At 40.3% G+C, this 25,606-nt stretch overlaps 1 protein-coding gene across 1 annotated transcript in view; it reads left to right on the top strand.

The window, feature by feature from the left end:
* The first annotated feature begins 22,376 nt into the window (after positions 1-22,376).
* pacrg (PARK2 co-regulated) overlaps positions 22,377-25,606 on the top strand; it is a 252,842-nt gene continuing 249,612 nt past the window's right edge. The window contains exon 1 of the mRNA XM_058090715.1: positions 22,377-22,524. The gene's annotated coding sequence lies outside the window, so the exon portion shown is untranslated. The remainder of the gene's footprint in view (positions 22,525-25,606) is intronic.

Genomic DNA, 25,606 nt, shown 5'->3' with positions numbered 1-25,606 from the left:
CAACAATAACAACAACAACAGCAACAAGGGGAAGGACAGCACTCTAGTCCAGATGGGTGCTTCCTGTGCCAGGCGGGAAATGGCACAGCGTTCTGTGTCATATTTCATTTTCAGCACAAAACAGACACGATCATCACTTCATCCCGACCTTGGCGGTTTTGTCTTTTTGTCTGTCCATTGTGACATTTCACTTCAATACGACTTGACTGACTACTCGAGTGACGCCTAGAACCCACTCTTGGATGCAAATGCACTATTGTGCTGATAAGAAATACATCTGAAAAATACTGTGTTTGGGCACATTGAAACTGCAACTGCAGTCACCCAAAACGGCAAATTGAATGATTGTGATTTGTGTTGCAAGCGGCAAAAACACCAAAAAAAATAACAACATATACTTCTAATTTTGTATGAATATTAAATAATACAAAATTACATCAATGGTCTAGAGCAGGGGTCTCAAACTCAATTTACCTGGGGGCCACTGGACCTAGGGTCTGGGCAAGGCTGGGCCGCATCAGGTTTTCAAAAAACAAAACAAAACGCATTTATTAAAAACAGAAAAATATACAAACTTTTTCAGTGCTTTGGTTCCGATTTTCTACAAGAAAAGCTCTGATAAAACATTCCACTGTTCTCAAATATCTTAATTTTTATTTTTCTGCACAAAATAAGATGAAAAATAAACAAACAAATCAAGAATAAAGAAAATCAATCAATCAGTAATAAATAAATATAATAATCATAATAAAACGGCAAATAATAAAAACTTAAGAAACCACATATAGTTGGTGGGTAGACAAATTATTTTTTTCAGATTAAAATGAACAAAGCATTATTAGAGCCCTGTAGACGTGACAAAACACGACTATAGTCACATTTATACTCTTTTTATTTACAACATATTGCGCAACTGCAGGGTCTTGAGACACATGCTAACTCGCAAACGAGAGAGCTAGCGACCTAAACGGTAGCCTTCAAGTTATTTCCTTTAAACTTAAACAGCCAAAACTTTCCACTTCCACACGGATAGGGAGGATAACTATTAACAGTTATTTAACCTTTAACATGAACATTAATCAAACGTAATAATTTTTTCTGGGTACATGATACCATACAGCATCCATATCAAACTTGCGCGGGCCGCACTAACATTAAACTTTCATATCAAGGCGAGGGCCTCAAACTAGTGTCCTGCGGGCCACATTTGGCCCACGGGCCGCGTGTTTGAGACCCCTGGTCTAGAGACAGTGCCACTGAGGAAAAGACAGGAAGCAGAACTGGAAGTAGCTGAGATGAGGATGCTGAGGTTCTCTTTGGGAGTGACCAGGATGGATAGGATCAGGAACGAGTACATCAGAGGGACATTGCATGTTAGAGGCCTTGGAGATAAAGTCAGAGAGGCCAGACTGAGATGGTTGGGACATGTCCAGAGGAGAGATAGTGAATATATTGGTAGAAGGATGCTGCATTTAGAGCTGCCAGGTAGGAGGCGTAGAGGAACCCCAAAGAGGAGGTTTATGGATAATAGTGAAGGAGGACATGAGGGTTGTTGGTGTGAGAGAGACAGATGCAGAAGACAGGGTTGGATGGAGGAGATTGATTTGCTGTGGCAACCCCTGAAGGGAAAAGCCCAAAGAGAAAGAAGAAGAAGACAAAATGACATCAACGTTAGGTATGATTTGAGCCGTAACAAAAATGTTGCAGACTTGAAAAAAAATCAACAAAATCAACATTTTGTAAAACTGTTAGTTTCTGCCATTTTGGGGTCTTGCCGGGAACCCTGATGAGGGTGTAGGAAGTTTCCTCCCCACGTCCCCGACCAGGAATTCTTTGGAATAGTGCTATTCTCTGCCATTTTTTCCCAGAAAAGAGCAGTTGAAAAAAGCAACATGAAAAAAATGACATTTCGCAATAATCGCAAAACTGAAAAAAATGGCGTTTTCTGCCATTTTTGGATCTTGCTGGGACCCCCAATGAGTGTGTAGGAAGTTTCCTCCCCACGTCCCCGACCAGGAATTCTTTGGAATAGTGCTATTCTCTGCCATTTTCCCCAGAAAAGAGCAGTTGAAAAAAGCAACATGAAAAAAATGACATTTCGCAACAATCGCAAAACTGAAAAAAATGGCGTTTTCTGCCATTTTTGGATCTTGCTGGGACCCCCAATACGGGTGTTGTACGCTTATATTACATGATATCAATCTCTGTTTTTACTTGGTATCTGTAGAAAAATGTGTGGTATCGCCCATCACAACTATGGAGCAAAACAACACAAAAGGCAACTTCAACTCAAAACTGACCAAAGAAATAAAAAAAAAAACAAAAAACAGAAGACGCATGGCTTTACGAAAGTGGACCTAATCATTTGATCAGTGTTGCGTATCGGCGCTGCTTGTGCCAGACTGGCCTGCATCATCCCACCGTTCCACTGTGCAGATGATGCGCTCAGTTCAACCCTGTGTTGAACAGATGTCGCGGGGAAGCTGATACGGTCCCAGCACTGAGTGGGGACAAATCACACAGCGGATACACAAACACACACACACACACACACACACAAACACACACATAAACACATGATGCAAATCTAACCTTCAGATTACAGATGGCCCCTATCAGAGACTGCCGGACGGATTTGGAAGAGGTAAATACTGTGCGGGTAATCCAACATGGGGGGGACCAGAGGGCGGTGGATGGAGGAAGAGGTGTGCGGGTGTGTACCATGGGGCAGAACGGGGCACCAGATGGTGGACGTGTATATCTGCGTGCCTGCACTTGTGTTAGAGGGAATGTTAAGCATGCTCTGACATTGGGATTATGTTTCATGTGTCACAGATGAACCCGCTTAGATCATCAGAGGATAATAAACCCTCGACTCCCTTGCACTTCATCTACGTAACCACTCTTTGTGACTTAATGGACTCGAACATGCTTCCGACAAACTTGCGACAAGCATTGGAGGAAAAAGAGAAGAAACCACGAAAACAAAAAGGCGAAGAGACAAAAGTGTCAAGGCCCGGTTTCATTCTTTGACGACGATTAACATCTTGTGTTGCTTCTCCTCTCTCGCACATCCTGCTTCCTGTCTCTCACAACCTCTTTGTCCTCGCCGTACTTTCATCTTTTTCGTACGTCATTAGCAAGCCGCCGCCTAATGAATTTCTTATCTCAGAATTCAGTGTGATAACGCACATTGTTTTCACTTTTACAATTATTCCTCAAATTGGAGGCAAGTGTGACAGCAACAGGGAAAGGAAACAAAGAAACAGTGGAACCATTTTGGCTCTCATATAAAATGTTAGTAAAACTGACAAGGTGAGATGAGTGAAATGAGTGGCTTCTGTTCTGGGTCAGTCAAGGAGCTTCATAGAGCCACAGCAGATTTAGCGTGGGTCTTCTATTAACCCTTTAATTACCTGTTTTTGGATGGCTGGTATGAGTATAACAGTTGTACAACCTGTGTGACTCAAACCACTACATTGATTGTGTATAACGGGGCCACTAAGGGTACACTGTAGTCCGGCACCTGCTCCAAGCAGATCCTGTTCTTCCATTATTAATGTTGATGGTGATTCATGGTGCAATCTATGTGTTTTCGTCTTCTGCTTGTATATTAACACATGTGGCAGCTGGCAAATGTCGCCGGCCAATTACAGGGCACATATAGACAAACAACCATTCACACTCACATTCATACCTATGGACAATTTGGAGTCACCAATTAACCTAGCATGTTTTTGGAATGTGGGAGGAAATCGGAGTACCCGGAAAAAACCCACGCATGCACGGGGAGAACATGCAAACTTCACACAGAGATGGCCGAGGGTGGAATTGAACCCTAGCTGTGATGACCGCCGTGCAGCCCAGCTGTTAAACACTGATGGATAAACATCCACACTCACTGGCTGGTGCTTGGGACACCAATGTGGGTTGGTTTGCATGGTTTTAAGTTGGTGTATAACACTTAATGTGTGCTTCCAATAATACATTTCCTATCATATATAGTAACAATGCCACAGTCTGATTGGCCTCTGTCTTTTTTCTAAAGGTTAGGTCAGGGTTTAGAAAGAGGTATTTGGAGGTATTTTAGATTAAGTTAAAGATTACGGTTTAGGAATAAGGTTTTCTGGTTTGGATTCAATATTAGTTTTTGGTTTAAGGGTATGGTTGTGTTTTTATATGGTAATGGTAATGGTTTGATTTCATTTGAACATGCATCAGATTACAATTGAGTGCATCCCATAATCAGTTCACAGTTCCACATGTCCAAAAGGAGTAGGAAGAAGCAAAGCTTATTAAATCCTACCCCTCCATCTGGTACTTTTACAATCAGTAACTGTTACATTTGTTCACTTCCTGCTTTCCATAATACAGTTTAAGGTTGTTTTTTTTTTTATAATGTACCGAAGTACCAAAGTAGGAGGTGATATGAGCATCCAATGACATAATGGGTACCATAGTAAGTGTCAATATAGTGATATATATAGCACATCATGACTGGTTCAAGACTCTTCATCCTTGTATTTAGCAAACATCAACTGCTTGTATTGTTTCTTGAATTGGCTCGTTGTGCATTGTTTGAGGTCCTTACTCAATCCATTCCATAGTTTGATTCCACATACTGAAATGCTATGGCTAGCATAACGTAGTCCTAGCGTAGAAGTGTTTCAAATGTAGTTCTTCCCTGAGATCATATTTCTCCTCTCTTGTAGAGAAGTATTGGATGACATTTTTAGGTAGTTGGTTGTTTTTAACCTTATGCATTATTTTAGCTGTTTGGAAATTAACTATATCAGCAAGTTTAAGTATTTTTGATTTTTAGAAATAAGGAGTTAGTATGTTCTCTGTAGGCGGCATTATGAATTATCCTTACTGACTTTTTTGCAGTACATTTAGCGAGTGGAGATTGCTTTTATAGTTATTACCCCATATTTCCATGGTACGAGATTCATGATGGGTTAATGGAAAATCCCGTAAGGTGATGGGGATGGCTGAAACTGAAGGATGGTCGGATAGCAGATGTTTGTAATGTGTTTCTAAAATCCACACACAGAAACACATGTAACCTCTTGGCATGTAAGTGTTAATGACAACATCAGCTATAAGGCCCTACGGCTTTCTCTTTGAGGTAGTTAGCGACTTAGTGACCCACACTACCCCTTCTGACACTACTGTGAGTCCCTGATGTAGCGCACACTCCATTCCAAGTGTCACCTCACTAAATGCGGCCAAACACACACACTGTAAGTGTTAAACACATTCCACTCACACCTTTCCTGATACCAGAATGCATGTGGGGTGTGATGTGAGGAGGAGAGTGAAGGGGTGATGAAAAGTGAAAAGGGAGAGTGAATGGATGCAGAGTTTATGGCAGCTGTGTCACACTGAGAGCATTAGCATAATGTGGTGTCAAAACAAGGCCTCGGGGGCTATCCGCACACAAACCTTTTCAGGTCAAAGTATTTTAGCATTTCAGCCTCTCATTCACACGGAAACGGTGTTCCGGGCTGGTCGACAGCCAATCACGTATAGACAAACAATCGTTCACACTCACATTCATAACTATGGTATCAAACACACACCATGCAACCTCCACACAGTGATGCCACAACATGCTAAACACTAGACCACCGTGCAGCCTTGTGCTGCAATCAATTCGAATTATGTTCTCAGCTCAAGGCTTCATTCACTTCATTACTTTTATGTAAACAAACATAAGACTTGGAGAAAAACACCCTCATTTGCCGGACAGATTAAATTAAATTGAGGTGAAGAAATCATTTTTAAAATGCGTTTTTTTAACATGTACACACACATAGGATTTAATGTGGCCTCACTAATGAACAAAGACTATACCTGCATGGATGTATACATGTATTCCAATATATTGTGTAGAATAGAATAGAATACATTTATTGTCATTGCAAAAAGTAGACTTCTCCTGTTTTAGTGCACATGCAATATAAATAATACAAACAAACATTATAAATAATGTTCTGCACACAAATATTGCACAAAAGTAGCATTTCCCTACATTCACAGATTTCATGGATGAGGAATAATGAGGTAAGTAACCACAGTTTGTTGGTTTGTCAGTATTTACTTCTTTCAAGACGAACAAACATTCAGTTGCCAGATAAACCAGATAAACAAAAACATAGAAAACACTTGCAGGACGGCTCATACCTCCAAGTGCACCCTCCTGCACAGACCTTATTGTCAAAGATCTGCTGGTGCTTTACCAGACATTGCTGCATCCATCCCTGCCACCTTACACCTTAAGACGATGACTGAAGCCCTGATTGAGATACTAGATCAGGGGTCTCAAACTCAATTTACCTGGGCAAGGCTGGGCTGCATCAGGTTTTCAAAAAAAAAACAAAACGCATTTATTAAAAGCAGAAAAATATACAAACTTTTTCAGTGCTTTGGTTCCGATTTTCTACAATAACAGCTCTGATAAAACATTCCACTGTTCTCAAATATCACACAAAATATGATGAAAAATAAATAAACAAATCAAGAATAAAGAAAATCAATCAATCAGTAATAAATAAATATAATAATAACAATAAAATGGCAAATAATAAAAACTGGTGGTGGGTAGACAAATAATTTTTTTCAGATTAAAATGAACAAAGCATTATTAGAGCCCTGTAGACACGACAAAACACGACTATAGTCACGTTTATACTCTTTTTATTTACAACATATTGCGCAACTGCAGGGTCTTGAGACACATGCTAACTCGCAAACTAGAGAGCTAGCGGCCTAAACGGTAGCCTTCAAGTTATTTCCTTTAAACTTACGTATATAGCCAAAAACTTACCACTTCCACACAGATACGGAGGATAACTATTATTTAACCTTTAACTTGCGCGGGCCGCACTAACATTAAATAACATTTCATATCAAGGCGGGGGCCTCAAACTAGTGTCCTGCGGGCCACATTTGGCCCGCGGGCCGCATGTTTGACACCCCTGTACTAGATGATGTTGCGATAAGGTGAGAAGAACTGTCATCCAGGAGAAACTCAGAGCGGAACTGCTGCTCCCCTGCATTGAGAGGAGCCAGATGAGTTGGCTGTGGCATCTGGTCAGGTGTTTCCCTGGGGAGGTGTTCAAGGCACGTCTGACAGGCCTTGGGGAAGATCCAGGACACGTCGGAGGGACTATATCTCTCAACTAGCCTGGGAACGCTTCGGGATCTGCCGGGAGGAGCTGGACGAAGTAGCTGGCCAGAGGAAGGCGGCAGCTTCCCTGCTGCTACCTTGGATAAGCAGAAGAAGGTGGATGAATGGACTTTGTCTGAGTATACATTTGAGGTGGTAACCCGCTTTTTTTCTGCTCGGGCCTGCAGAAAGAGAGTTGGGAGTGCTAGCCATCGGGCGAAAAGCTCAGACTATCAACTCAACGTCCAGGGAATGAGGTTTACTAACGTTACTAGATCACATCTGTAACATGAACGCCAACCACGTCTTTGCAAAAAAGGCTTCCCTACACATCTTAAAATAAAGCCTGTGACTCCTCCAACTATATCTACCAGTCAGCTCGTGGTTGCTATAAATTTGATCATTTTGGTTTTCTTTAGCGAATAGGCTAACCAAACATGTTGCTGTTAAAATGAGATGCTAATATTAGCAGCTCACATAGCTATGCTAGTGCTGTTATACAGTATGTGGTATATGTCTGAGCTCCAACTTGTGGTGCCCAAGACGAGACTTAAGACCAGGGGAGACCGAGCCTTTTCTGTGGTTGGCCCCAAGCTATGGAACTCTCTCCCCTCCCAAGTAAAAAAGGTCCCCAACATCGAAAGCTTTAAGTCTCGTCTTAAAACCCACTTTTATTGCCTTGCTTTTAACTCGGAGTGAGTCGTATGGTCCTGTGTCTTTTAGTTTCTTTTTATTGTAATTGGTTTTATTTTTTTATACTTTTATTGCTTTGCTTCTTGTTTTTAATATTTTAATATCTATTTTACTATTTTATTTCTTATTTGATCTTTTAGTTTTGAATTAAATTCAATTTGTACTTTTATTTATTGTATTTTATTTTTACTTTTTATTTTACTAGTCTGTGCAGCACTTCGGAAACTCTGTTTACAAAATGTGCTATATACATAAAGTGTATTGGATTCGAGTGGTTAGCGCAGACCTCACAGCTAGGAGACCAGGGTTCAATTCCACCCTCGGCCATCTCTGTGTGGAGTTTGCATGACAACTGTAAGAAAATATCGGAGAAATACTAGCGATTGGCAAAGCAAAGTGTGGCTCTAGGAAGTGAATTTGGCGTCTTGCTCAATAGAAAAGGACTGGTTATTATTATTATTATTATTATTTTCTTGAGTAAGAGTTATGGAGCAGTTAATGATGCTAACTGAAGTTCCACTTTAAAAAAAATTTAAACGACACCTTTACCATCAGCTGCACGGCAGACGAGTGGTTAGCCTCACAGCTAGGAGACCTGAGTTCAATTTCACCCTCGGCCATCTCTGTGTGGAGTTTGCATGTTCTCCCTGTGCATGCGTGTGCATGCTAGGTTAATTGGCGACTCCAAATTGTCCATAGGTATGAATGTGAGTGTGAATGGTTGTTTGTCTATATGTGCCCTGTGATTGGCTGGCGACCAGTCCAGGGTGTACCCCGCCTCTCGCCCGAAGACAGCTGGGATAGGCTCCAGCACCCCCCGCGACCCTCGTGAGGAAAAAGCGGTAGAAAATGAATGATGGATTGGATTGGGTAAAAGGGATAAAATGCACCTAGCGCTTCATGGAGCCACTCACATCCTCGGAGACATGGACAACCACAGTTCGTTAGAATTAACATTCAAAATGTGTTTTTAGGGCAAGATTTTGGCCAACACACTTGTGACACGCTATTATGGGACAAATATGGGGACACGGGCCCTTTAAGAGCGTCACTTCGCAATACAAAACATGCCAGTTTATCATGCAAGACACTTCCTTTTCCTGTTGTGCATCTTTAGCTGAAAGGGCCATTGTGCACAAGGTGTCCACACAAGCCTCATTACACTTCCAGGCTCATCCAATCACAACCAGCCAAAAAAGCATCCAGCGTGTCCTTTGCCACAGTGACGCCGGCCAAGAGTCCACATGTCCTGTTCAGTACTAGAGGGGGCTACTCAGCAAGCGGCTTCTCCCCAACACATATGGCGTTGTTTTTTTTCCCATCTTTGGACACAAAAACAGAAGCAAAATGAACACATGCAAGACAAAAGAACGAGGAGAGACGAGAAGAGTGGCGGAAAAAAATGAGTAATCGAGGGAGATGGAGAGAAAGGGGGTTGAGAGGGTGTGAAATGAGAGAAGAGAGTTTAATTTGTTTTTTCGGCGGTGTCGCGTCGTCACAGAAATGTGTTTACCAGCCCCTGCTTTGCCATTAGTGACACTCGGGTGCCCCTGTAGGAGAAAGCAAATAGGTTCATAACTGCCTCATGTATCCTCCAAATGTTCTCATAGCTCTCCGTCTGTTGGACTGTGTCGCTCCGTATGTCTCCTCTCCACCCTTCATCCAATCGTCTCCATCTTCCTCAAGCTCTCCCTTTTGACTCTTTTTGTTTTCTTCTTGCATTGTGTTTATATTCTCCTGGAAGTCAGTTTTTCTTCACTGGCCAATACAAAAGTACTACATTTCAGTGAAACGATACTATAAGCAGGGGTCTCAAACTCAATTTACCTGGGGGCCACTGGAGCTAGGGTCTGGGGAAGGCTGGGCCGCATCAAGTTTTCAAAAAAAAACACCTAAACGCATTTATTAAAAACAGAAAAATTTACAAACTTTTTCAGTGCTTTGGTTCCGATTTTCTACAATAAAAGCTCTGATAAAACATTCCACTGTTCTCAAATATTTTAATTTTTCTGCACAAAATAAGATGAAAAATAAATAAACAAATCAAGAATAAAGGAAATCAATCAATCAGTAATAAATAAATATAATAATAATAATAATAAAACGGCAAATAATAAAAACTTAAGAAACCACATATAGTTGGTGGGTAGACAAATAATTTTTTTCAGATTAAAATGAACAAAGCATTATTAGAGCCCTGTAGACATGACAAAACACGACTATAGTCACATTTATACTTTTTTTATTTACAACATATTGCGCAACTGCAGGGTCTTGAGACACATGCTAACTCGCAAACTAGAGAGCTAGCGACCTAAACGGTAGCCTCTAAGTTATTTCCTTTAAACTTAAAAAGCCAAAAACTTACCACTTCCACACGGATAGGGAGGATAACTATTAACAGTTATTTAACCTTTAACATGAACATTAATCAAACGTAATAATTTTTTCTGGGTACATGATACCATACAGCATCCATATCAAACTTGCGCGGGCCGCACTAACATTAAACTTTCATATCAAGGCGGGGGCCTCAAACTAGTGTCCTGCGGGCCGCGTGTTTGAGACCCCTGGTCTAGAGACAGTGCCACTGAGGAAAAGACAGGAAACAGAACTGGAAGTAGTAGAGATGATGCTGAGGTTCTCTTTGGGAGTGACCAGGATGGATAGGATCAGGAACGAGTACATGAGAGGGACATTACATGTTAGAGGCCTTGGAGATAAAGTCAGAGAGGCCAGACTGAGATGGTTGGAACATGTACAGAGGAGAGATAGTGAATATATTGGTAGAAGGATGCTGCGTTTAGAGCTGCCAGGTAAGAGGCGTAGAGGAACCCCAAAGAGGAGGTAACAAAAATGTTGCAGACTTGAAAAAAAATCAACATCAACATTTTGTAAAACTGTCAGTTTCTGCCATTTTTGGATCTTGCTGGGACCCCCAATGAGGGTGTAGGAAGATTCCTCCCCACGTCCCCGACCAGGAATCCTTTGGAATAGTGCTATTCTCTGCCTTTTTTTTTCTGGGTACATGATACCATACAGCATCCATATCAAACTTGCACGGGCCGCACTAACATTAAACTTTCATATCAAGGCAGGGGCCTCAAACTAGTGTTTTGCGGGCCACATTTGACCTTCGGTCTCGGGCTGATACTGACACTTGGGGGCATGATACCTGGCCTGATACCAGACAAACCATGTGAAAACCTCTAAATATCTGCATATCGGATATCAGTAAAAAAGGATATATCAGACATCCCTAAAAATAACCCATTTGGCTTTTCATCTATACCTCAACTGCTTTAACACAGCATCGTCCTTAAGCGAGTGCTCCATGATGTAACGCTTGCGTCTCTTCTCGCCATGCAGAACATATGTCCCCATGTAATTTAGTGAAAGATCAGCTCCATTAGAACAAATATACATTACTTTCAGCCTTTTAAGTGTCTCATTCCATTGAATTACTGTTGGGAAAGCCTAGTCCATTTACTGACACAGCTAGTCACCTTCCTGGTATTTCTGCCTTCATGGCCTCTTTTGTCTTTCAAGCTGGCTGCGTTTATCTCCTTTTGCCTGCACAATGGCCTGGGCATCCATCTTGCTGCTTCACACTGTAGCCCACGGCAAGCTGAAGCTGCACGAGACACGCTTCACGGCGAGTCAGTTCATGTACTGCTCCAATACAATTTGGACAGAGCGTTTTCGCTTCCTGGTACTCAGGATGGGCATCAATATCCCTGATTGATTATGGGAAAATTGATTATCTTTCTGAATGTTCTGAACTACTGTTTCCACTGCAGTATCGTATTGAATAGAACATGAATGTAGCGTAGCTCAACTTCCCATAACTGACCTGATGTTCTTCTTTGGACTGAAACAACAGCGCCTCTGCTGGTTGCAGCCAAGTAGCGTACTCTATTTAAAGCAGGGGTCTCAAACACGCGGCCCGCGGGCCAAATGTGGCCCGCAGGACACTAGTTTGAGGCCCCCGCTTTGATATGAAAGTTTAATATTGGTGCGGCCCGCGCAAGTTTGATATGGATGCTGTATGGTATCATGTACCCAGAAAAAATTATTACGTTTGATTAATGTTCATGTTAAAGGTTAAATAACTGTTAATAGTTATCCTCCCTATCTGTGTGGAAGTGGTAAGTTTTTGGCTATTTAAGTTTAAACGAAATAACTTGGAGGCTACCGTTTAGGTCGCTAGCTCTCTAGTTTGCGAGTTAGCATGTGTCTCAAGACCCTGCAGTTGCGCAATATGTTGTAAATAAAAAGAGTATAAATGTGACTATAGTCGTGTTTTGTCATGTCTACAGGGCTCTAATAATGCTTTGTTAATTTTAATCTGAAAAAATAATTTGTCTACCCACCAACTATATGTGGTTTCTTAAGTTTTTATTATTTGCCATTTTATTATTATTATTATATTTATTTATTACTGATTGATTTTCTTTATTCTTGATTTGTTTATTTATTTTTCATCTTATTTTGTGCAGAAAAATAAAAATTAAGATATTTGAGAACAGTGGAATGTTTTATCAGAGCTTTTATTGTAGAAAATCAGAACCAAAGCACTGAAAAAGTTTGTATATTTTTCTGTTTTTAATAAATGCCTTGCCCAGACCCGAGCTCCAGTGGCCCCTAAATTGAGTTTGAGACCCCTGATTTAAAGGTTAAGAAACATTGAATCCTAAGGTATATGTGTGGAAGAAAAAGGCCCCAAAGTAGTCCAACTGGTCCTTTTATTGAGTCAACATCCAGTCTCACATTGTTGACCTAAAGCTGTTGACTTGCTGTAGCTTTGAGGAAATCAAATAGAGACAAGCCAGAGTGAGATATAACAATTGTGTGGCTGCCTATCAGCATCAGGATGGGTTTTTGAGAGTTGGTTTGCGTTTGTGTGTGACCACAGAGGAAGAGGGTGAGAGACTGTGGGATGTAATCTGGCCATTCTCAGCTGATAACGGCTTTCCACCTGCAGCCTCTTAACAAAACGCCACGACCGCCATCAATCAAGAAGATGTCCTCCACACAGCGAGAAAAGGAGATGGAATTTTCCATCTGGAGATGAATTATAAAAGTTATAAAATAATGTGTTATAAAATAATACACAGCCAAGATCAGGGATACTGTTATGAATTTATGGAAAAATTGGATTTCATAGTTTGAGAGGGAACTCTTCCTTATATTGTATGAACGACCTTGACACCACTTTATAGTAAAAGTGCCCTGATGTGTTGTATCCCCATATGATTTAAGATTAGAAGTGGATTGCTACAAGTGAATGCCAACTTTACCTACCATAAATGCTCCAATTTATGCCGCTATTCAATTACAGCATAAGCACTTATATTTGCCGGGGGAGTGGTCCGCAACAGCAAATAAAGACCATGGTCTCTAAATCAAATCTATACCCGTGCGTGTGTGGGTTTCTCCCACATTCCAAAAACATGCTAGGTTAATTAGTGACTCCAAATTGTCCATAGGTATGAATGTGAGTGTGAATGGTTGTTTGTCTATATGTGCCCTGTGATTGGCTGGCGACCAGTCCAGGGTGTACCCTGCCTCTCACCTGAAGTCAGCTGGGATAGGCTCCAGCATACCCCCATGACCAAAACCAAATTTAGTTGCTGTATATAATTTCATAAAGAAAGTAACCTGCTTCCAATTAATTAATTAATTAATTAATTAATTCGTTTTCTACTGCTTATCCTCACGAGGGTTGCGGGGGTGCTGGAGCCTATCCCAGTTGTCTTCGGGTGAGAGGCGGGGTACACCCTGGACTGGTGGCCAGCCAATCACAGGGCACATATAGACAAACCATTCACACTCACATTCATACCTATGGACAATTTGGAGTCGCCAATTAACCTAGCATGTTTTTGGAATGTGGGAGGAAACCGGAGTACCCGGAGAAAACCCACGCATGCACGGGGAGAACATGCAAACTCCACACGGAAATGCCGAGGGTGGAATTGAACTCGGGTCTCCTGGCTGTGTGGCCTGCCCTCTAACCGCCGTGCAGCCTCCAATTAATTCATATGTAATAAAAATATTATTTGCAATACTACTACTACTACTAATAATAATAACTCTTTCACAGGTAAATTGAAAACCAAACAAAATTAAATGGCTATTTATCATTTTATAAAAATATTATTTTGTTTCCAAATGTCACCTCCATCCACTTAAGTCACATGTATTTTTTTGCATGATATAAAGAAAACCAAACAAAAATAGAATGACAATATTATTGTACTACTACTAATAATGAATAATAATTATTATCGAGTCGAGTGGTTAGCTTGCAGACCTCACAACTAGGAGGTTCAGGGTTCAATTCCACCCTCGGCCATCTCTGTGTGGAGTTTGCATGTTCTCCCCGTGCATGCGTGGGTTTTCTCCGGGTACTCCGGTTTCCTCCCACATTCCAAAAACATGCTAGGTTAATTGGTGACTCCAAATTGTCCATAGGTATGAATGTGAGTGTGAATGGTTGTTTGTCTATATGTGCCCTGTGATTGGCTGGTGACCAGTCCAGGGTGTACCCCGCCTCTGGCCCGAAGACAGCTGGGATAGGCTCCAGCACCCCCGCGACCCTTGGAAGGAAAAGCGGTAGAAAATGAATGAATGAATTAATGAAATTGTATGCTCCATGTTATTTGTTTTTGTAATCTGCTATTATTATGCCCGTTCCAGAAAAGAAAAAGTGGTGCATGTGCTTTGTTGGAAAAAAAAATCTGCAAAACATTTTCCTGTATGGGGCATGATAAAGAAAAAAATAGCAGGGTACACATACTGTGCAAGGGCCTTAAATTATGCTCCATGTAGTCACCCTTCCAGCTACAGATGGCAATGAAGTACTATTTTACTGCCCGCTTGAATAATCCCTGTGGGGGCTTTAGTTTTGTGCAGCAGCAAAACGATTCATCAAGGGCCTAGAGGTGGAGTGCATTTGGAGATCTCTTTTTTTTTGGGTGGGGGAGGGAGTTAATGTGTGTACATATTCCACTTCATTGTGATGCATGTCACCAAACGGCGTATCTTGTGTGTGCACATCTGTCTGTTTGTCCTGTCCTGACTTAATGGGGCTTCAGCTCTCACACACGGCTGACAGATAATCGATGAGCCACTCAGCTGGCCCGATACGGCGACCTCTTCGCAAGAGAGAGCGCTCGGCCACCGTGTTTCCAGTGCAAACGCTATGGATTCATGTCTACGCTTTATGACAAAATTGTCACACATCTCCTGTCGCTGCCCGTTGTGGTGTCTTATCTTGTCCTGCTTGCATGGAACCACTACACACATCGGTACACGGGCTGTGGGGGCCACAGTGGGCTTGAGTCTTTTATAACCAAAGACTGTGAAAGATGTGTGTGCAAACAGTACAAGCTCAGCACCGGATTGGGAGGAAAAATGTAAAAATATGCTTTGTATATGTTAGATTTACATTTTTATCATAAGGTAAATGGAAAGTGTAACCATTAATATAATATGAGGGCCTTTTACATCATATCTGACACATATCTGTGATTCGGCCAAACACTATAAAGTTACAGTAGACGTTTTGTAGAGCTTGATGAACTGTGTGAGAAATTTCAAGCCAATACTGTATATATTTTAGTGGTAGCATTCATTCATTCATATTCTACCGCTTTTCCTCACGAGCGTCGCGGGGGGTGCTGGAGCCTATCCCAGCTGTCTAACCTAGCATGTTTTTGGAATGTGGGAGGAAACCGGAGTACCCGGAGAAAACCCACGCATGCACGGGGAGAACATGCAAACTCCACACAGAGATGGCCAAGGGTGGAATTGAACTCGGGTCTCCTAGCTGTGAGGCCTGCGCTCTAACCGCCATACAAACACAACGTAATAACGTAATAATACAACGTAATTTTTTCTGGGTACATGATACCATACAGCATCCATATCAAACTTGCGCGGGCCGCACTAACATTAAACTTTCATATCAAGGCGGGGGCCTCAAACTAGTGTCCTGTGGGTCGCGTGTTTGAGACCCCTGTTTTAAATCTTTGGTAAAGCAGACTAGAGTCCCACTGAATCTCTTGAAAATTTACTAAAATCTCAGAAGAATTTTATAGGAAATTGCCCAAAAAGTGACTATTTTCCTGTAGCATAGGTTCTCACATGATTTAGTTAATCACCCAAACTGAGCCCTTAGTAGCCAATTGACTTAAAACACAACTTACTGTATATTGCAGTACCTTGTAGTTCATTGTTGTTATGCAAAATCCTACTAAAATCTGGTAACTATATCTCTGTACTTTTCATCTATGAAGAAAATTGTGCACCAGTATTCTTAGACATGCAAAAGTGCCCAAAACACTCACAATATTTTCTATAAATTTGAGAGTGAGGGCATTTACTTATACAATTCTAGTGACCCAAAGAATTCTCATGAGAACGGGCTTGAGAGTTAATTTGTTGCCGTGTGCGAGACATTTTGGAGGCTGACCTTATCAGAAAAGCCCGGGCATGTCTATTCCATCTTCATCCTGCGGGCCACATTTGGCCCCGTGGGCCGCGTGTTTGAGACCCCTGCATTAGGCCAATTGATTTGAATAAATACAGACTGAATGTTGAAATGTTGGGAAACAAGACTACTAGAGTCAGTGGAATTTGAAAGTAAAAATGTAACATGATTTTCCACCAGTAGGAGTCGGCAAATAAATTGGCCATTCATTTTCAAAAGGAAAACTATCACAGAAAATATGGAATTTGAGTCCTGACATGTATTTAACATGTCTTGAATGAGCCGAACGTGTTGATGTCGGATTGGTTTTAATTGGTTAAGAAATGTGGGAGGAGTTATTGTGTCTTTTTATATGTGTGAATGCCATTTCTAAGAATAAACCCAACACAAATATGAACTAAATTGACTGCAGCACATCTGATAAAAGAGAAAGAACTGAACGGAATCATCAGTTGAGATTTGAATGGATTAAAACCAAAGATTGACCAATGGATTGTAAAGGCAAACAAACAACAAAGCAGTAGAACACAATCAGTCTGAATTAATTTCAAAGTAAAGGCAACACAAAGAAGGTCGCCTGACTTTCCGAACCATCTCTGCCTGTTGCGTTTCACCGTGAAACGCTGGATCGTAAAGTAATCTCCGTTTAAGAGACAAATCCCCAACGGCAATCCAATCAAACCTAATACCCCTGCTGGGCCCACCCACTCTCCGCAACTCATCAGTATCCAACGTGATGTGGAACTCAACAATTCTCTAGTATGGACGGCCGACTAAACACAGTTTTTTTTCCCCCCAAGAGCCGGAATATCCTTGTCAGTGACTCTTAAGTGTGGGAAAGGATTTTTAGCTTTGGTGCAAGTGAGCGTGAAAACTGCTCGATGAAATGTTCCGCGACCACGCTCTCAAAAAAATTCATTATGGAGTCCAACCTTTTATTTTGGTTCTCACTCAGGAACACACTCCATAAGGGGAATCCTGTCATCTGACAATAACACACACTAACATAGAAACTGTGTGTGTAATGCCCAGCCAGCAGTGTTTAATGCGGTCCCACAGGGTTTTAATCCAGATTATCAGGAGTATAAAGTCACTGAGTCTTCCTCTGAGCTTTGCCCAGCCAAGCGCTTAGTGTTCTCGCTCGCAAACACGCTGGGTTTCACGTCGTACGGGAACCAACTTTTTTTAACTGTGGCGTATTATTGTATTTAGATGAGATATCGGAAGTCTGAAGGCTTCCCCACATTAGCAACACTAGCATAGCGATATAGGAGTTACAGTGCTACCATTACAGGCACATATTAACAGCAACATTGTGTTAGCTTAGCCTGTTTGCTGAGGAGAGACAAAATGATTAAATTTAATTTTCAGATGTGTAGCGAAGCCTGATTTATTTATTTGTTTTTACAAATCTGTTTTCTGTGAAGTGGTGGCTCAAGTGACACATATAAATGTAATGGACAACAATATGATTATAATAATTTGATTATTACGAGTGGTTAGCGCGCAGGCCACACAGCTAGGAGACCCGAGTTCGATTCCACCCTCGGCCATCTCTGTGTGGAATTGTTCTCCCTGTGCATGCGTGGGTTTTCTCCGGTTTCCTCCCACATTCCAAAAACATGCTAGGTTAATTGGCGACTCCAAATTGTCCATAGGTATGAATGTGAGTGTGAATGGTTGTTTGTCTATATGTGCCCTGTGATTGGCTGGCCACCAGTCCAGGGTGTACCCCGCCTCTCACACAAAGACAGCTGGGATAGGCTCCAGCACGCCCGCGACCCTCGTGAGTGTAAGCGGTAGAAAATGGCTAACCGACTGATCATACAGTATCTATTATATTGAGTAATACAAATGTAAAGGTGACTAATGGGGGTTATTTCATGTCTAATAATGTTAAAACCCATAGGTTTTCTGATGAAAACACTGAATCCTACTTTGCGGAAATTCACTTATCACGGTCGAGTCTGGAACCAATTAATCGCGATAAACGAGGGGTGACTGTACTTCAATAACATAAAAATAAAATCTGAGTAATAAATTCATCCAAACGGTATACAATAAAATCCACACTCTTTATTGCTCTCTGGTTCTACCATATCTTACTTATTGTGTGGAAATATGGGGTAATAACTATAAAAGCAATCTTCACTCGCTAAATGTACTGCAAAAAAGGTCAGTAAGGATAATTCATAATGCCGCCTACAGAGAACATACTAACTCCTTATTTCTAAAATCACAAATACGTCAACTTGCTGATATAGTTCATTTTCAAACAGCTAAAATAATGCACAAATCTAAAAATAACCAATTAGCTAAAACATGTCATCCAATACTTCTCTACAAGAGAGGAGAAATATGATCTCAGGGAAGAACTACATTTGAAACACTTCTATGCTAGGACTACGTTATGCTAGCCATAGCATTTCAGTATGTGGAATCAAACTATGGAATGGATTGAGTAAGGACCTCAAACAATGCACAACGATGAGCCAATTCAAGAAACAATACAAGCAGTTGATGTTTGCTAAATACAAGGATGAAGAGTCTTGAACCAGTCATGATGTGCTATATATATCACTATATTGACACTTACTATGGTACCCATTATGTCATTGGATGGTCATAAAAAACACCTTAAACTGTATTATGGAAAGCAGGAAGTGAACAAATGTAACAGTTACTGATTGTAAAAGTAGATGGAGGGGTAGGATTTAATAAGCTTTGCTTCTTCCTACTCCTTTTGGACATGTGGAACTGTGAACTGATTATGGGATGCATTCAATTGTAATCTGATGCATGTTCATATGAAATAAAACCATTACCATTACCATTACCATTACCATTACCATTACCATTACCATTACTACTACCACAACAAACGGTCAGAATTATCCCAGAAAAACTAGCAACAACAAAGAACACGAACCTTGTGATGTTTTGAATTCTGATGTTCGTGAATGCACCAATGATTGGTACATAACGAGGAAGTGTTGTGTTGCTGTTTTGAGCACTGCTGTTCGCACCGTAGGTCGACCATGAAGTTTAAAAAGAGCGTGAGAATCCGTGTTCCTCTGTTGAGGCTTACGTTCTTTTAGCACTCAAATGGTTACTAGCATTAACGTATGGGAAAGAGATTTGGTACCCATTCCTGTCTCTACCTTGATGAGGTCATACTTTATAGCAAACCCCTCTTCTTCTCCTGTGCTCATGCTCACACATAATCAAGTTGGATAACCCTCAAGGGGGCGCCGTGTATCCAGTGAGGACCAGATGCAGCTCATCCTGCTGTGATCGTCTCCTCTCGGCTTGACCCATTTCAGCGTACTGCGGCCTCGTTTGACTTTTGTTTCATTGTCTATTGTCCTAAACGTTTGACGTGCTCGACCTCCATATTTGATGCACCCAATAGTTTAGCTTGTGTGGTTTATTTTTCCAAATCTGATGCCTCAACCTTTGCTCGCTCTCTTACACGCATCATTTTATGGAGAACATAAAATGCCTCGGTTTCCTGCAGAGAAGATGATGACGGCCTTGCCGTTTTTTGTCTCCTGTCTTTATCCGTCATCTTCTCTAAAGGTCTAATCATACTTCCATTCTCAAAAATAAAAAAAACGACAACATAACATGCGTCATGGCGTTTTGTAAAACGGACCAGGTAGATTAGCCTTAACAGGGCCCTTTTTTGTTCACACGGCGCTTGTTCCCTTGCTCAATAAAGCGCCGCATTACAATATTATTTACCCACAGCATCTAATTGGAATCAGCTGGAATGTGTGGCGACCGGCGGGGCGGAGATTATACCGCCCCGTGAGCTTCAAACATGAAGGATTAAAGTCATTAATTCACTGTGGTGAGGAGGTTATACTGGATGTGTGGATTGGACTCGCTGTGATTGATAGCCATTGAGGAACGTCAGGATGTCATTGGGAATGCTGTGCATGCGCGTTAAGTAACTGTTCTACTCCTGAGCTGCTTGCACACAAAAGGGGCGAAAATTGGTGAAAACATGCACCCCTTTATTATTCAACTCCTTGAGCAAGTGAGGTTGAAAAACATGGCCGCCACCAAGCTAAATGTCTATGTAGCGTAATTGTCCAGTTGTTTAATGATTATAAAACTTATATATTTATTACATACTATATGCTAGCATAAATCCAAAGCATTTATAAGGACACGCCGCTTTTGAGTTTTTGGCAAAGTCCTCTGATTTTTGTCATAAACTTGAATGGAGTGGGTTTTGTAATGCAGGAATAAAAGTCATCCTTTTGATAGTCTTTTTAATGCCATTTGTTCCACTAAAAGGAACACCGGTGATTCACAAGTAAATACACAAAGTGCTCTTTTAAACAAGATTTGTTTTGGTTTTTTTTGCAGTGATGTTGACGCACTGAGGCACTCAAGGAAAAAGTTGAAAGAAGCAAACAATTAAAAAAAACCTTCAAGATAAAATGTCATCACTTTAGTTTAGATTGGGGTGTCCAAACTTTTTCCACCAAGGACTGTGTTGTTTTATCAGTGAGAAAGCGTATTATTAGTCTGAACTTTTTCTTTTTATATGACACCTTTTTGGCCATTTTTCCATTTTATTATTTTTTTAATTTACAAAAAGTTTGTGTTTTTCATATCATAAATCTTGTAATATAATAACTTTATTCTCATAATATTATGGCTTTTTGAAAAAAATATTTTTAATATTTGATGTATCAACTGTATGCTATTTTTATATTATTATTATTATTAATAATAATAATAATAATTATTATTATTATTATTATAATTATCAATAATAATAATAATAATAATAATAATTAAATATGTATATATTTTAAATATTATTATTAGTAGTAGTTTTTTTAATAGTTTCAATATTATTATTAGTAGTTTTTTTAATATTTTCAATATTATTATTAGTAGTATTTTAATAATATTTTTAATATTATGACTTTATTCTGCTCATTTAAATCTATTCATTGAGGTGGTGGTGGCTCAGAAGGTAGTGGTTTTTCCCACTCAGTCACAGTTGTTGTGTCCATGGGCAACATGCTTCACCCACCTTGCCTCCAGTGCTGCCCACCCTGAATGTGAATGAATATTTAGCTAAAGCTACTTAACATTGAGGGACATCTTGAAATAACATCTTTTCTTGACAAACCTCGGACAGTCCAATCTCTACTTCCGGATTGGATTCAGTATCCTACACGTATGGCTGTATGTTAAAAGCTGTTTCACTGTTTATTATCAACTTCTGTACCATTTATCAACTCCTATAAAGTTAGCAGCACAAACCGAAACTTTTTCTATGCACTCGGGAGTGTGACCAACCACAGCAGAGTGGGCGTCCCTGGAGGCGGGTCACGGACGGAATACAGTAAAACAGACCGTTTTCACAGGAATCAAGAAATGCAAAGAAATACAACTGAATAGGTGCAGATTCTGGTAGAACTAGAAAGCTTTGTGTGCTGTTTATCGTGTGTAGCTGCTTCCCAACTCAATACAAAGGGGCCGAAAAGTTGAAAGATACAAAGATAAAGTCAACACGTTATGGGAATAAAGTCATAATGACGAAAAGAAACTAAATATTAAGTGAAAGTTGTATAACAAGGAAAAAAATTGCAATTTTTCGGGAATGAGCCTCATGTATCATGAGGAAATATGTGTCATTTTTGTAGCACAGAGTTATTGAATAGATATTGAGTTATTGAATATTAAATAGATATAAAATTGAAGGAAAATATATGTATAATATATAATGTTGTATTTTAACGTATCTTTTACACTGATTACTTGATTTTATTCAATTCAATTTTTCTGTAAAATGTCTCAGTATTTTGAAAAGCGCTATACAAATAAAATGTATTATTATTATTGTTATTATTATTATTATTATATGTTATTTTCTGAGAAGCAAGCGTTTTAGTTTTTGCCACAGTGGGTTGTCCCTTCACTTTCGATGTGAGTGCTATTAGTCCAGCTGGGTCTGAAGCGTAATCAGCATTCTAATGTAGTTCAGCTGGTTCCTTTTCTAGTCATTGTGTGTCATTGTGTTCCTGCATGCATTCTTGGTTGCTCTTTGTACTTCCAGATACCAACTATAGCCTCCTGGTGAATCTTCACCCGCTTCTTGTGACGACCTGGTACTTGCACGTATTCCTACACACAGGTCTGTCTTCTCTGTTGCTTATTTTTAGTATATTATATTTTGTTATATTTGCTATTCCTTTCACTCCTTTGTGTGTTTGTGGTACTTAGTCTCACTACTTTAGCACTCTTCCATTTTTACTTGGTGCCTTACTAAATTCATTGCCGCTCTTTGCGAGTATACAATTACATGCAATTCATCCAAGCCATACTATTTCAGAAGGTTTCAGAGTTTTTGTGAAGAAAGATTCAATATTAATAAAGATAATATTTTTGTAGTTAGAGCGTAGAAAACTTGTTCATAACTAAATCCGATTGTTACTATTATTAGAGCCCTCAAGACATAAAATAACACCCCTATAGTCACCTTTACACTCATATTACCAATATAGTAGATAAAATCAGAAAATATGCCATTTAAGATGTAAATAAAACTTTGCATTTCAGTAAAAAAAACATTTTCCAGAGGTGCACAGTTGAGTACGGGAACAGCAGCAGCCTGTGCTATTATAATGATGTAATTAATCAATGCCTTGTATAGCCTTAAACTGTATTTGTATTTTATTATTATTCATTAAAAAATGCTTAATTTAGTCCAACATGGACATGTAACATTTGGATAAGTAATAACTGAAGTCAATTCTAAAACAGATAATTGTTTTGTGAAAGCCTGCCATAGTGAGGGAGTGTTTAAAAAGTGAAATTGAGGAAAAAGTTCATATGCTTTTTCACCCGTGTCACAAAGTTGAGGTGGAAAATATCAAAGTGGACCTTGCAATCTTAAATTTTTCAGTATGTGGAAAGAATTTGGACACCACTGTACTACAGTAATCCCTCTTCACTTCCAATCTTTACACCATCACAACTTTAAAAAAACATTTATTTTTGTTTTTTTTACATATTAAAGCACGTATTTACATATTTTCTTGCCTAAATTAAGCACATTCAAGCATAAAAATGTATAAAAGAAGTAAAATACAAATTATAAGGCATTCAAAGACAATGTGATGATTAGAGGTTATCACATGGTTTGTCTGGTACCAGGCCCAGTATCATGCCCCCGCGTGCTAGAATCAGATATCATCTGATACTGACACTTGGGGGCATGATACGGGGCCTGATACCAGACAAACCATGTGATGATCATATTATCACATACTATTTAATCATGAGCTTATTATCACGTACTTTCGTTTTTCCATCATGTAACGTGCCAGAGAGTTGAATTTTGATTTGAGAGAATCAGGCTCGTATTCATCCCAATTTTATTTTCTGATTGATAAAATAATGTAGCGACCCTGACGTGTTCATGTTGACATGTTGTGCTCTTGAGTGTCTGACTGTTCCGCGTGACTGTGAATGCACCAGGGGTGGGGGCGTGTCGTGTTGAGGAAGCACTGTTGCGTTGCTGGCAGTGGTTGCAACGGTAGTAGCCAGTATTGTTGTGTAATAAAAGCTTGTTAGCGATCACAGTCGTGTCCTTTCCATAGCGTCGGCAACGACGTTACAATAAACATAGACATGTTTTTGTCTAACTCAGGCGGGGGAATACTTTCTACCAGTCTTCGTTCGTTCTTGCAGTTGCAGTTGCCCTTGGTTTTCCGACTTGTATTTGCATTTTTATTTTTTTCGATCATTTCAAGAGTGATAAAACGTTCCATTTCTAATATTCTGTTATGCTATTTTCCCTATTTGTCTTTCGCCGGGAGTGTCAACCGCTGACATGTTGACAGAGCTCAGACGGCAGCAAAACAAACACTCGTGCGCTGTTCTCTGGTTGGTTGTTTCACGGGCACGATACCAGAGCAGCGCGCTCTGATTGGACAGCTACGGGGGCTGATACTGACATGGTTAAACTCTATCATTTATCAGTATCACTGCCCTGGGCTTTGACACAGTATCATTTCGGCCTTTTCCCGTATCATTCATGAGCGGTTTCTAGGGTACAGGGACAATTAATACTGTAGTATGTGATAATATGTTGTATTCCACACTGGTCACTAGGTGTCAGTAATATTACTGTAATGTTCGGTGAGACGCACAAGCACCAGACTCCATCGCTGGAACAATTATTACAGTTACCTGTTACGGCTGTAACCGATGCCAAGCTAAACCCAACTCCGAACCCCTGACGCCGCTTCCTTTCCTAATTGCGTTAAACAAGGGATGACTTTTTACAATTCCATGCTAAGAAATGAAATCTGTTCGGGGAGTTATGAATGTAGATGAACTAAATCAGGATCATTTGACTTCACGCCAGTGGCTCTACGCTTTGGGAAAAATCGATCATTTTAGTTGGCATGTTTTAGTTAAACTACATTTATCATGAGGGAATTTTCTTATTACATTCAGTTAAAGCCTCACCCTTTGTGCTTAATTTGTGTGTTTTTTCTCTGTTTTGTTTGAATCCACTCAAGTCGATTACACCCTGAAAATGAACATCCGCTATGTGCGGCGGAGCAAGCAGGGTATCAACTACATAAACACACTCGCTGCTCAGAGGTTATTACATGCTGTCGTTGTTTAATTCCCGCTCATTAAATGCGCCAGACAATGAAAAAGCACCTTCGTCTCTGACAGCCTCTTTTGTTAACCCCTCTAGCGCTTATCTCTTTTCCGCCTCCTGTTCTTGTGCCTCTCCACCGCCGCCGCTTTGTTCCTATTGTCTGACACTCAAGGACGCTTTGACGGTGGCTAAACATTGCCATTCATCTCCCGACTGAGAGAGGGAAGGCTTGGAACAGTGAAATTTGTGGAAGCCTTGGTATGTCACCTACCGCGAACGGAAAAAGTGACACCGGTGGAAGCGGCCTCAATGGCGTTGACAGTGGTGATATAATACGTCATAACCTGTCGTCCTTGCACGGAACATTTAGAACCGGGACTAAGTTTTGTTACTGTACTGTATACAGAAGATCCTTGTATATTTGCGGATTTCTTTGCTTTAAATGTGCAGTTTGTTGTGTTATAGTAACGAGAAAAGTAGTTTGATGGCACTATCTTCAAGCGAATTCACTGAACATTTTCCAGCAGGAAGATGCTTTGTACGTATAGTACTGTATGCCTGTAATTGTTTATTCATGTATATTAATTTAATCTTAACT

This window comes from Doryrhamphus excisus, chromosome 13, assembly GCF_030265055.1.
Source record: "Doryrhamphus excisus isolate RoL2022-K1 chromosome 13, RoL_Dexc_1.0, whole genome shotgun sequence".
NCBI classification, from domain to species: domain Eukaryota; kingdom Metazoa; phylum Chordata; class Actinopteri; order Syngnathiformes; family Syngnathidae; genus Doryrhamphus; species Doryrhamphus excisus.
This window is presented reverse-complemented; position numbering and strand designations above follow the sequence as displayed.